The sequence below is a fragment of the Nelumbo lutea genome, chromosome 8, assembly GCF_056320005.1.
Source record: "Nelumbo lutea isolate HS-2025 chromosome 8, American lotus-T2T, whole genome shotgun sequence".
Taxonomy (NCBI): Eukaryota; Viridiplantae; Streptophyta; class Magnoliopsida; order Proteales; family Nelumbonaceae; genus Nelumbo; species Nelumbo lutea.
In genome coordinates, this window is record NC_142691.1 from 1,355,210 (window position 1) to 1,368,475 (window position 13,266).

A 13,266-nucleotide genomic window follows, 5' to 3' on the forward strand; every position below is an offset into this window, starting at 1 on the left:
CAACGATCGATAGTTCGATTGCTCGGGTGAGACCCTGTTGCTTCAAATGCCTTATTAGTTATTGGCACTTGTGTATGTATGTTACATGTGACGATGATAGCATATAATATATTTTTATTTTTTTACAATTTTTATATTTCTACATCTATAAAAATGATATGTCCAAATAAAATTATTGCAAATGTAACGAGAATTAATAGAATTCTTACTATTCTTATTTATTATGGTTAATTAATAAAAGAATACAATTATAAATTTTATCATTACCTTCTTTTTGTTTTAATTATCGTTGCCTTTGCGATAATTAACTTTTATATAATAAATCCAACTTTAGCTCCTTCAACAATTGAAAACCTTACAATGAACATAAAAAAAAAATAAAAAAAAAAGTATTACTTACTATAGTAGATATCTTGCCATTCAACTATGTATGTAGGTTTTAAGGTAACGAAAATTAAAAATTAACCCACCATATGGTAGGAATAAATAATAGAAGCCATCTTACCTTAATGATCAAGCATTAAGCCAATGAAAATAGGTTACAAATATTAAAAAAAACAAGAAAATAGTTTTAAAAATAAATTGCCCATCAATTTGCAAGTTAGAAATCTCTTTATGGTGACTAATGTGGCCCAAAATTGGCTATTGAAAAGATATGATGTACTTTCAGTTTTTTTATTTAAATAAATAAAGGGTAAATTGTTAAAACCTCCCATCAAATTTTTTATCATTGTTGACCCCTCCTAAAGTTTGGTAAATGCAAGCACCTCCCATGAACTTTTTAACACAATTGCAAATAGACCATCTGCTATGATATTCTACCAAAAAGCACAAAAATGTCCGAAATATCCATATATTTACTTTTTGACCAAAATATTTATTTTCCAATTTTTTTATTCATATCATTCACTACCCCAATCCCTTATAATCTCTTTGTTGGAATTGATGTATTTTCCAAATTTCCCCCTCATATCAATTTCTCAAAGATAAAATTGCAACTTTAAAATCTCTTCTTTTTTGTTGTTCATGAAATTTATATTGTTTTCTATGTATAAACCAATTAATAACATTTTTGTCATTGACTTGTTTTACAAATATGAACAAAATGAATTGAGTTTTGTGTCTTTTTTGTAATAAACATTAAATGAGAAATGGGAGTTATTTCCTGATAAACATTCAATGAGAAAACAAAATTACATATTTACCATTGCTGATTCTCTGATTCAAACCTTAGAGATGGGATATTCTAGTCTAGTGAAAATTACAAAAGCCAACCATATCTATTCCTACTTTTTATAGACCGTATAGATTACCAGTTATTTGAAGCTTTGAATGCCTTGCTTACAGTGACACAATGTTCAATGGGTAGGATCAACATCGTTATTAATCATCAAAATTGTGTTGCCAAGCTTTCAATGATTGTTTCCTGTATTTTGAGAACTAAAAACTTTGACAGTTGCCTCTTGTTTAACACCATGAAGACCATTTTCGGCTGTTTTGAAAAGGATTCCCATTTGCGTAGGTTTCCCAAGGCCTCTCCTCCACCCTCGTAACAATAGGCTTTTCACTGAATTAAGAGTGAATTGGGTTTAGATCCTGACCAAAAAGGTTTAGGAATTCATTTGTTATTGCCCTTGAACCAAAACCCAATGCAATGACACCATTATCTTTCTTTACATTTAATACCAGTGTGGTTACTACCGAATTGCCCTGAAAATGTAAGGCCCCGTTTGGTTTATGGGAATAGAGGTATGGAATCTAGTATGCATTAGCGGTGAGTAACCCATTTACAATGCATGTGAGATAAATAGGCAAATAAACATAGAAATGGATTATCAAATATGAGATAAATAGGCAAAAAGATAAAAATAAAGCATGAACAATAAAACAAACTATTTTCTTACACATTTTATATACAAGTTTTTGTTATTTCTATGTTTATTTCTTTGTTCATTACACCAATATATACAAAACAAGGTTTTTATTGTCTTAAATATATATTTGACCCTAATGTAAACCTTCATACTGTCTTAAATACATATACAAAATAAAGCATGGTTAAGGCCTACGCCTTTGGACGAAGTAAGTCTCAAACAACTCAATGCCTAAGCATTGCTGGTGGGGAAGGCTATAAAGGTGAGGCCTTTTTTCGTAGCCTCGCCTCAAGAGCCTTTTAAAACAATGAATGCAGACGTTGAGAACATGAACTTTATCACTTACAATACCTCCAAATTATCGGGAATGGATCTCACAGTCTCACTTAACCCCGGTATCCATGGGGACAAGAACGATGGCATGGATTCCAGCGGCTCTCACAAATCCGCACCATTACCAATCATTGTTATTAGATCCTCCGAAGACAATGCTCATTGATGTAGCGTAATCCGATCACTCCTATCTGTCACTCGCGTGGCTCCTGAGAGGTACTTGGAACGAGAGGGAAGAAGAAGAACTCCCGGGGGTTTGCCCGGCAGGAACACTCCGATGATTAAGTCAGTATTTCGTGCAATAAGCAAAGGGAAAACGAAGGCTAAGAGTGAAGATTGCGCAGGTGATTCAAAGATACCTTGTTCCTTGAGAATAAGCCCCTTATAACTGAATTCCGTTGCTTCAAGTCCTCTGCTTCTGACAGGGCAGGTATAACCGCCATTGTCAGTCTGCCACAACCATTATTGGCAAGGCTGAGGTGGCACACGCGGGGCCATCATTACAGGCTACGTGCCTGTCAGGTGCGAGATACCTTTCTAAAGGTGACAGGCGCGACGCTATCTGACAAGGGACATGTTTGCTGTCCACTGATTTGTCGGGTACAACGGTCGAGCAGAAAGCCTTCCTGCGGTATGCCGAGCTACTCTTCTACGAATTACCCTGAGCCGGGCTGTCTCTTGAGTGACGAGCTGCCTGTAGCAAGTTATGCCAAGTTGGCTAACCCGATGTGTCTATGCCTAGGGGTGTCCAGAGATGGATCGGCGTGTTCCTATCTGGGAGTGGCCCGAGGTCCATTGGGAGGAGTTCGGGCCTAAAGAGAGGTCAGAAGCCCCGAACTCGGGGTGCCCCGAAGTGCCTTAACCTCGGAGAGGAGGTGCGAGTGAGCAGCTTCCGGCGAGTGGTTTATTCGCCCAGTTGCTGAGCTGAACTCGGTGGGACCTTCCCTCCGAGTTGTGGTCACGTCCGTTGCGCTGTCATGCTGAGTCACTGTTTGAGCAAGGTCACGCCCATGTGTACCCGTACTACGAGGTCGGGCCAAATCACCCCCCATCAATTGCCCCCCACTCCCTGCGCTAGCGGCGATGACCCAGCGCGGGGAGGTCATGACACGCCGGGTGGATTTGGCGTTGGTCTTCATGCTGCTTTGTCGCGCGCTCCGTCCAGCTGGACCGGTCTAGCGCCCGGTTTGATAAAAAAAGACTCGAGTTGCGTATGGATTACGCGCGGATCTCACGTAATTCGAACTTCGTGGACGTCAAAAGCGCGCTAAACCGTTTTTGCCTCGAGGAACTCGTAGCTGTGGCTATAAATAGGGGGACCCTTGGCCATTTTCTTCACCACAAAGCTCTCGTTGTTAGTGTTTGAGCTCGCATTAGAGGTCTCTTAGCTCGGGTCTTCCAGTTCGTCCTGTTCTCCCAATTCGGTTGCGTTTCTTTTGGTGAGTCCTCCCGATCTTCCTTCCCCTTTTCAATTGTTTCTTCCCTTTAGTTCGCTATGTCGTCTAGTGTAGACAGCCTTATTGACGAGCCCGAGGTGGGTACCTCAGCTCGGGGTGGCTCCTCTATTGTTCAACCATCCGAAGTACGGGTGGCTTCAGGTCATCTGGCGTCCACCTCCCATCGAGGTCGGGAGCCAGATCAGTTCGGCCCTTCCATAATGACTTCGGAGAGGCTTCAGAACCTCATACAAAGGTTCCACCTCCCTAAGGAATACTCATATAGCCTTCCCACCAGCAACTTCCCATGAGAGCACGGTCCTAACAAGATCGTGATTTTCAAGGAGCAACTGATAACCGGGCTCCGACTTCCTCTTCACCCTTTGATCATTGAGGTGTTGATACATTTTAACATCACCCTAGACCAACTCCACCCAAACTCCATACGGAATGTGGTGGGGTCCATCTCTCTTTGCTTTAACTGTTCCCTCTCCATAGATTTAGATGTTCTCAACACAATTTTGGCCATAAAGAAGAGCACTTCGGGCGCTCTCCTCGGGCACAAGCGATCCTACTACCTGTCCCCCCGCCCGGGTTTCAAACTCATGCACAAGCTCTTGAGCAAAGTCCCAGCTTGGAAGCGGGACTACTTCGTAGTCCGGAGCAATACGGGGTGGCCCTTCCCCACCGATTGGAGGATAGTCGTTCAAGACCCCGGTGTCATCCTAGACGGGAAGACCAAGAATGTGCTCCAGCCACTGGCTCAGCTCGGGTTGAATTATAAAGACTTCACTTCTGAGGAGAAGCTTCCCAGGCGAGCTTGAGCCCGGGTAGGTCCTCCTTCACTTCGTCTTTCTGTTCATATGTTTACTTTGGGTTGCTGATGTCGTATTTTGCTATAGGTCCCATGGAGGCGGAGAGAATAGACAACCAGAAGCTCTTCTGCCAGATGAAGAGAAAAAAATGCGTAGCCAAGAAGGCATGCGTTGAGTCCCCGCAAGCTTCAGCCGAGCCCCAACCTCCGTAGACTTCAGCCTCGGGGCCCGAGGTGGTAGCCACGCCTGTCGTTGACTTGGAAGAAGGGGTCGTGCCTAAGGGGCTCGAGGTGTTAGCGAAACCTGCCGTTAGGGCCACCGTGCCTACTACCAAGCCCACCGGACCTACTAGTGAAAGCGTTGCCGAGGCCAATGCTGCTGCTGTCGGGGCTCATCCTGCCAAAGCTGCCGCCGAGGCCTCTGAGAGTTTCACTCGTGATGTGGAGATGATGGCTTCCAGCTTGGAGGGTCAGGGAAGCCAAACCGTCCTGAACCCCTAGTATAGCCTGAAGAAGAGCAAGCTGGTTGCATACCCAGGGGAGGTCAGCGAGTGGGCCGAACTCACTCCTGGTCAGCTCGGCGCTCGAGCTGCCACTCATACTATGGTGGTGAGTCTTTCTTCTCTTTTTGCCCCCCTTTTTTTATTTCCCTCTTGACTGGTTTCCCTTTTGCAGGTGAACACCGCCATTCACATCTTGACCCTTCAACCAGATCGGCATCTAAGGCGGGCTCTAGAGGCTGAGAAGTCATCTCGCACAGCCCATACTGAGTTGAGGGCAGCTCGCTGTCAGGTCCACCGCCTGGAGAGTGATGCCTCGACTCAGAAGAGCTCCATCAAGGTGTTAATGGTAGATAAGGGGGAGCTAGCCCGAGACAAAAACAAGCTGAGGGCCGAGGTGAATGGCCTCAAGGTCGGTCAGGAGGCCTTAGGGCTCGAGGTGAACAGCCTCAAGACTGAGCGGGATGCCTTGAAGCTTGAAGTGCAAGGCCTCAAGGAGGCAAAGGGGAAGCTGGAACATGAAGTGGGGTACCTCCATGAAGACATAAGAGAGAAGACTGCAATCTTCGAGGGTGCTCCTAAGAAGGCCAAGACTCAGGCTATCATTGACTACGTCAACTCTTCAAGGTTTGACGACGTGATGACGGGCTTCAAGCTTAGTCGGTGGCTGATTAGGCACCTCTACCCCGATCTGGACACGAGCGCCATCACTACTTCGCGGATTACTGACGACATCGTGCGTCAGTCAAAAGATGACCCCGATTCCAAATATGAGGGCATCGAAGATGAAGCTGAGGATGTTGGTCCAAATACTATCCCCGAGGAGATCCCTGATAGAGGCGATGAGCTCCCGAAGTAGTTTGCTCTTTATATTTGTAACTGAATCTTCTCCCCTTTTCTTTCTTGTAGTTAAGACATTCTCAATGGAATTTATGTAATGAATTTTCTGCAATGAGAAAATTTTTTCCTTTTATTAAAAGTGCGCAATTCATTTTTGTCGAAATGGTTATCTCACCCCAAGCTGTTAACCTATCGAGCTGAACTTCCGAAGTGGGTGTTCCTTAACGGCCATCGTGGGCCCCAAACTGTTTAGTAGGGGTAGCCTCATGTACGCCGGGGTGAGGAACATAGTAGAGCACATGCCCGACTTGTCTGCACCCGCGGTAGGTTGTCGTTTGCTGTCCTTAATGGGTCCAACTCTTTGCATGCCAGGGCTGACTATTTGTTGTAAGGTTCATGCCCGAGCTGCCTGCACCTCAGGCGCTGCAAGTATTTAGTTCATGCTGATGGGGTAACTTAGTTTTGTATGCTGCTGAGGTTTCTTCATTAGCTCGGCGTTTCAACCCTTAGGCCGAAGGAGTGGCTCGTGGCCCACTTTCGGAGTCTGCCCAAGCCATAGAGGCGACTGGGTCCTATTGTGCCAAGGTCATATTAGCTCGGTATTCTGGCCCATAGGCTTTGGAGTGGCTTGTGGCCTACTCAATTCCTACAGATAGTATTGCCTTAGGTTGACAATATTCCATGCCCGAGGTACTTGTTTCCCTTCAAGGGTCTCGAGCTCGTATGTTCCTTCCTCGAGCATTTGTTTCACTCGGTAAGGGCCTTCCTAGTTGGACCTGAGCTTGCAAGCACCAAGCTCAGGTACTATAACTTTACGAAGGACCAGGTCGCCAACGCGGAGATTCCGCTTCTTGACCCTGGCGTTATAGTACCGAACTACTCTCTATTGGTAGGCTGTTGTCCTGATGTACGCGAACTTCGTCAAGTAGATCGAGGTTGGTATGTAGCTCGTCTTTGTTTGTCTAATCACTGTATGCCTCTAATCATGGCATAGGCACTTCGATCTCTGTGGGAATCACTGCTTCGGTGCCGTAGGTGAGATTGAAGGGTGTTTCTCCTGTGGCGGTCTTCTCCGTGGTCCGGTATGCCCATAGAACACTAGGTAGTTCATCTGCCCACAATCCTTTAGCCCGGTCCAACCGTGCCTTTAATCCACGGAGGATGGCCCTATTTGTGACTTCTGCCTGACCGTTTGCTTGAGGGTGTGCGATTGAAGTAAAGTTCTGTCAGATTCCCATGTCTCGGCACCAGTCTTGAAATTTGATATCCTCGAACTGCTTGTTGTTGTCGGAAATCAATACCTGAGGTAATCCGAAGCGGCACACGATGTTCTTCCAAAAGAAGTTTTGAACATTTCGGGCTGTGATCGTCACGAGGGGTTCAACTTCTACCCACTTGGTAAAATAGTCCACTGCTACTACTAAGAACTTCCTTCCACCCGTTGCTGGCGGGAATGGCCCGAGTAGATCGATGCCCCACTGTGCAAAGAGCCACGCGTTGGTGAGGTACTTGAGATCGATGGCAGGTTGGTGGTGATTATTGGTGTGCTTTTGGCATTTGTCGCATTTTTTAACAAGCTCAATAGCGTCTGCCTTTATTGTTGGCCAATAGTACCCCTGTCAAAGTGCCTTCTGGGTGAGGGCCCTGCCCCCAGGTGTCCGCCGCACAGACTCTCATGAGTATCACGGAGTACAAGCTCAGCTTCAGTAGGTCGCAAGCAACACAAGTAGGGGAGCATGTAGGATCTCCGGTATAGCCATTCATCTATCATGACATATATTGGCTGCCTGGCGTTGCACCCTTCTAGCTGCATTGCGATCTGCAGGGAGGGTCCTGTGCAGCAAGAAGCTCGCAAGTGGGTCAATCCAACTTGGTTCTTCTTGAACGATGGGAACGACCTCCTCTACCCCTTTGAGGATGCTAAGTCGAGACAGGTCCTTTATGTACACGGTTCTCATGGCGATGTCGCTGGTGCTGGCTAACCTGGACAGGGCATCAGCCTCAGCGTTCTCCAACCTAGGGATTTGTCTGATGAAGTGTGACTGGAAGTTGAGCAAGGCCTCTTTGACTTTGGCTAAGTAGGCGACCATGGTCGGCTCGCGAGCTTCGTATGCGCCAGTGACCTGGTTGACCACGAGCTAAGAGTCGCTACAGATAACGATGTGCTTGGCTTTTACTTCTCTGGCTAAGGCTAGTTCAACTATCAACGCCTCGTACTCTGCTTCATTGTTAGATGTCGCGAACTCGAATCGTAGCGCGTATTCCAGTTTCGTACCGCGCGGGTCGTGTAGAACTATTCTGGCACCTCTACCCTATTGGTTCGAGGAGCCATCTACATGAAGGATCCAAGGCTCCTCATCCCAGCTCATGCTTGACCTAGCAAGGAGAGATGCGACACTGGCTGCTACCTCACGGGGTTCGAACTGAACCGACCCGGGAGCTTCGAGCTCACCCGAACTGGGGACCTCGTGCTCAACCGGCCTAGGCACTTCGGAGTTGAATGTTTACTCGACGATGAAATTTGCTAAGGCTTGAGCCTTAATGGCAGTTCGCGGCTTGTACTGGAAGTCATACTCGCTGAGCTCAATGATACATTTCGTCAACCGACCAGAGACCTCGAGCTTAAGTAAGACTTGCCTTAGAGGTTTGTCGGTGAGGATGATAACAGTATGAGCTTGGAAGTACGGGTGGAGCTTCCGAGCTGTGATTATCAGTGCGTATGCTAGCTTTTCCATCTCCGGGTATCTTGTCTCTGCTCCCTTCAATACTTTACTAACATAATAGATGGGTTGTTGGACCCGATCTACTTCCTTTATTAGTATCGAACTGACCACTTCGTCACTTGCCGAGAGGTACAGTTCTAAAACATCGCCCTCCTCGGGCCGGGTTAAGGTTGGCACACTAGCGAGGTATTTCTTGAGCTCGTCGAACGCGAGCTGGTAATCTTGGGTCCATTCGAACTCTTTGCTCTTAATTGCCTTAAAGAATGGCAGACAACGGTCCGCCGATTTGGACATGAAGTGGCTCAGGGCGGCTATGCGGCCATTCAACCTTTGAACCTCCTTCAATTTCTAGGTGGTCTCATATCTAAAATGGCATTAATCTTATCTGGGTTGGCCTCAATGCCGCGCTGGTTAACGATGTATCCTTGGAACTTGCCCGAGGTCACACCAAATACACACTTGTTTGGGTTCAGTCTCATATTAAGCTTACGTAGAATTTCAAAAACAGGATGCAAATCTTGTATTAATTCATGCGAGAATTTAGTTTTAATGACCATGTCGTCTACATAGCATTCTACTTTTCTGCCAATTAATGGCGCGAACAATTTATTTACATGCCTTTGAAAGGTTGCCCCTATGTTTTTCAACCCGAAGGGCATAACCTTGTAATAGTACAGGCCGAATTCCGTGATGAAGGTAGCCTTTTCTTCATCCGCGCGGGTCCATCTTGATTTGGTTATAACCTGAATAGGCATCCAAGAAACTTAGCAACTCATGCCCTGAGGTCGCATCCACCAAACGGTCAATTTTGGGGAGTGGAAAGCAGTCTTTTGGGTAAGCTCGATTCAGGTCGGTGTAGTCGACACATATGTGCCACTTGCCATTGGCCTTCTTTACCAGGATGAGGTTGGCTACCCAGCTCGAATAGTGGACTTATCTTATGAAGTCAGCTGCGAGGAGCTTCTCGACCTCCTCGTTGACCACTTTCCACCACTCTGGGGCTAGGTTGCGTTTCTTCTATCTAATGGGCCTAACTACAGGATCAATATTCAGCTTGTGAGTTATGAGTTTGGGGTCTATACCGGGCATCTCTGTCGCGGACCATGCAAAAATATCTAAATTTTGAAGTAAGAAGATTACCAGTTCGGATCGTAGGGGCTCCTGGACGGAAGCGTCCGAGCTGGGTCTGCCGCTGACGTCGAGACTGTGACTGTTTCTTCCGAGGGTGCGACTCGTTCTTCGCCTTGCTTCGTGGGCCGCTCTAGTTCGAGGTCATCGACCACCTTGGTTTTTCCCTTTAGGGCGGCGATATAACACTTGCGGGACTCGAGTTGGTCGCCCCACGCTACCCCCACACCGAAGTTTGTTGGGAACTTCATAGCCAAATGGTAAGTGGAGACCACCGCCCGTAGGACATGGGTGATTGGTCAACCTATTATGGCATTGTAGGGGGAGGGGGTCCCGACCACCACGAAGTCGTGCTTGAAACTGACCACACAAGGCCTTGTATCGACTTCCACAAGTACTGTTATTTTCCCAAGGGGACGGACTTCTTCTCCGCTGAAGCCCACCAAAGGAGTGTTTGTAGGCTTTAGGTCGCTTCTCTGCAACTGAAGCTGGTCGAACACAGGTTTGAAGAGAATGTCGGCTGAGGCGAAGCTGCCTGAGTCAACGAGTACGCGCCTGACCTCGAAGTCGTTGATTCTTAGCTTTATTACGATCGCGTCATCGTGGGGATAGTGGACCCCTCGCGCATCATCTTCTGTGAAGAAAATTGGGTCTTTCGTCCTTGGCCACTTTGGAGGGTTCTGCTCCTCCCGGGTGGCCTCACGAACTGACGTTCGAGCTGCTGCAACAATTGAACCTCTCATTATCATGTGGATGGTCCCCCGAACTGGCCTCTCCTCCGGAGGTTGCCTCTACGGTTGTTCAGCCGGCCTGCTGCTGGACTCGGGAGCATCCTTACCGTGCTCCCCTTGTCGACCTATTTTATTACTATTGTTATTATTATTTTGTACAAAGTTTCTCAAATATTCGCGACGGATGAACTCCTCTATCTCGTTGCGGAGGTTTTTACAACTCTCGGTACTGTGGTCGTGATCTTTGTGAAAACTACCATGTGCCTTTTGAACTCTTTGTGTGTCACGCATTTCTTGGCTTCTACAAGGCGTACAATGGGGTCCAAGCACAGTATCTGCATACAAGCATCGTTAAACCGCTTGATATAGCCCCGGATGGACTCTCCCTCTCTTTGCACTATGTTGAGGAGGCTTTCTTAAGTTTGCGGGCACCATTTGCCAGTGACGAAGTGGGACGTGAAGGCTTGTGCGAACTGTGCCCAACTTCTTATTGATCCAGGTGCCAAGTTTCGGTACCACGTGCGGGCTGCTCCCCTAAAAGTAGTGGAGAAGGCCACACACATGCACGACTCACTGGCTCTCACCAGGTGCATCTGTGACTGGAAGGCATCTACGTGATCATTTGGGTTAAACGACCCGTCATACTTGTCAAGAGGGGGGAGTTTGAAGTCTTTGGGCATTGAGACTGTTAGGAGATCAGAAGACAAGGGGGATGGAACTGAGAGGAGGGGAGCTTTGACTTTGGCCGAGCTTACCTCTTCTTTGCCCCCGAGCCCGGGAAAATCGCGGGTGACAGATCGGTGAGCTCGGCGGAGGCGCCTCTGCTTCTTGGTGGGCTCGGCGTTCGTGCTGCTCACCTCTGTGCTGTCCGGAATGGTTTGTGCAGGAAGTAGCCCGGTTTGCTGGTGATGGCTGCGGACAAAGGGATCCTGTTTGAAGTTTGTTGCCAGTATCTCAAACCGGTTCTCAAGGAGCAGGGTTTCAAACTTCGACTGCCGAGGTGATGTAGACCTGTCGAGTTGGGGTCCTCCTGACCTGTCCGCTCGCGGCAAGACTGGGGTAGCCGATCTCTCTCGTCTGCTGTAGGGAGAGGCCTGGTTTTTTGGGAGGTTTTGGGGGGCCTCTCATTGGCCAGAGGGGCGTTCATCCTGGTGGCGAGACTTAGCTTGCTGCGAGGCTGGGTGCTGGGGCGGGAACTGCGACTGCTGAAGTTGAGGTTGAGGCAGCTGGGGGAACTGCTACTGATACTGATACTGGGAGACCTGGTGCAATATGTGTTGTTGATAGAGCTGAAGTTGTTGGAACTATTGTATTTGGGCCTGCATGGCCCACATGCGCTGCATCAAGTCCTCCAGTTGGTTCGGGCTGGCCGCTGGGGGCACAACCGAAGGTTCGGTGAACGTCGCTCCGACTGTAGCAGGGAGTGGGGCGATGACAGGTGCCACTGTGAGAGGCACGTTCAAGCTGGGGACTCCGTCCGCCAAGAGGGGAACGATGAACTGTCCAATACAGACAGTAGGAAGCTGGGGTTGCTCCCTGGAGTTATCCATTTTCCGCGCTTCGTCCGACGTTGCTAGAGAAAGCCATGAGTGCTGAATTTTCTCAAGGAAGAAGAGAACTGTGAAAGTTTAGAGAGAAAGGCCTTTTGAAGCGTTTCCCACAGACGGCGCCAAATGATGTAGTGCAATCCAGTCACTCCTAGCTGAAACTCGCGTGGCTCCTGAGAGGTACCTAGAACTAGAGGGAAGAAGAAGAACTCCCGGGGGTTTGCCCGACAGGAACACTCCAATGATTAAGTCAGTATTTCGTACAAAAAGCAAAGGGAAAACGAAGGCTAAGAGTGAAGATTGCGCAGATGATTCGAAGATACCTTGTTCCTTGAGAATAAGCCCCTTATAACTGAATTCCATTGCTTCAGGTCCTCTGCTTTTGACAAGGCAGGTATAACCGCCACTGTCAGTCTTCCACAGCCGTTACTGGCAAGGCTGAGGTGGCACACACGGGGTTGTCGTTGCAGGGTACGTGCTTGTCAGGTGCGAGACACCTTTCTAAAGGTGACAGGCGCGACGCTATCTGACGAGGGACATGTTTGATGTCCACAGATTTGTCAGGTATGACGGTCGAGCAGAAAGCCTTTATGCGATATGCCAAGCTACCCATCCACGAATTACCCTGAGCTGGGTTGTTTCTTGGGTGACAAGCTGCCTGTAGCAAGTTATGCCGAGCTGGCTGATCCAAGGTGTCTATGCCTCGGGGTGTCTAGAGATGGATCGACGTGTTCCTATCTAGGAGTGGCTCAAGGTCCATTGGGGGGAGCTCGGGCCTCAAGAGAGGTTAGGATGCCCCGAACTTGGGGCGCCCCGAAGTGCCTTAACCCCGGAGAGGAGATGTGAGTGAGGTGGCTTCCGACGAGTGGTTTATCCACCTAGTTGCCAAGCTGAACTTGGTGGGACCTTCCCTCCGAGTTGTGGTCACGTCCGTTGCGCTGTCATGCTGAGTCACTATTTGAGCAAGGTCACGCCCACGTGTACTCGTACTGCGAGGTCGGGCCAAATCACCCCCCATCACTCATCATTGAAAAATCAAATGCCCGAGAACCTAGAATTGCCACAACCGTGGCCTTATCCTTATGGTTCTAAACTCACCACCTAGTCTCTCATCCCCAACAACCACCTCTCAAGTGCCCCAATCCAAAAATGTTATGGAAAATATTAGAAAGGGTAATTTTGTTATTTTAAAAATATTTGAGTCGCATACAATGTCACATATTTATATATATAATTCACGGTTGGTTAACGGTAGATATTAAAAAGTTTAGGTAATAAATTGATACATTTTGAAGTTGGGAGATAAAAATGAGATTAGGCCAGTACTGATATAGAGACTA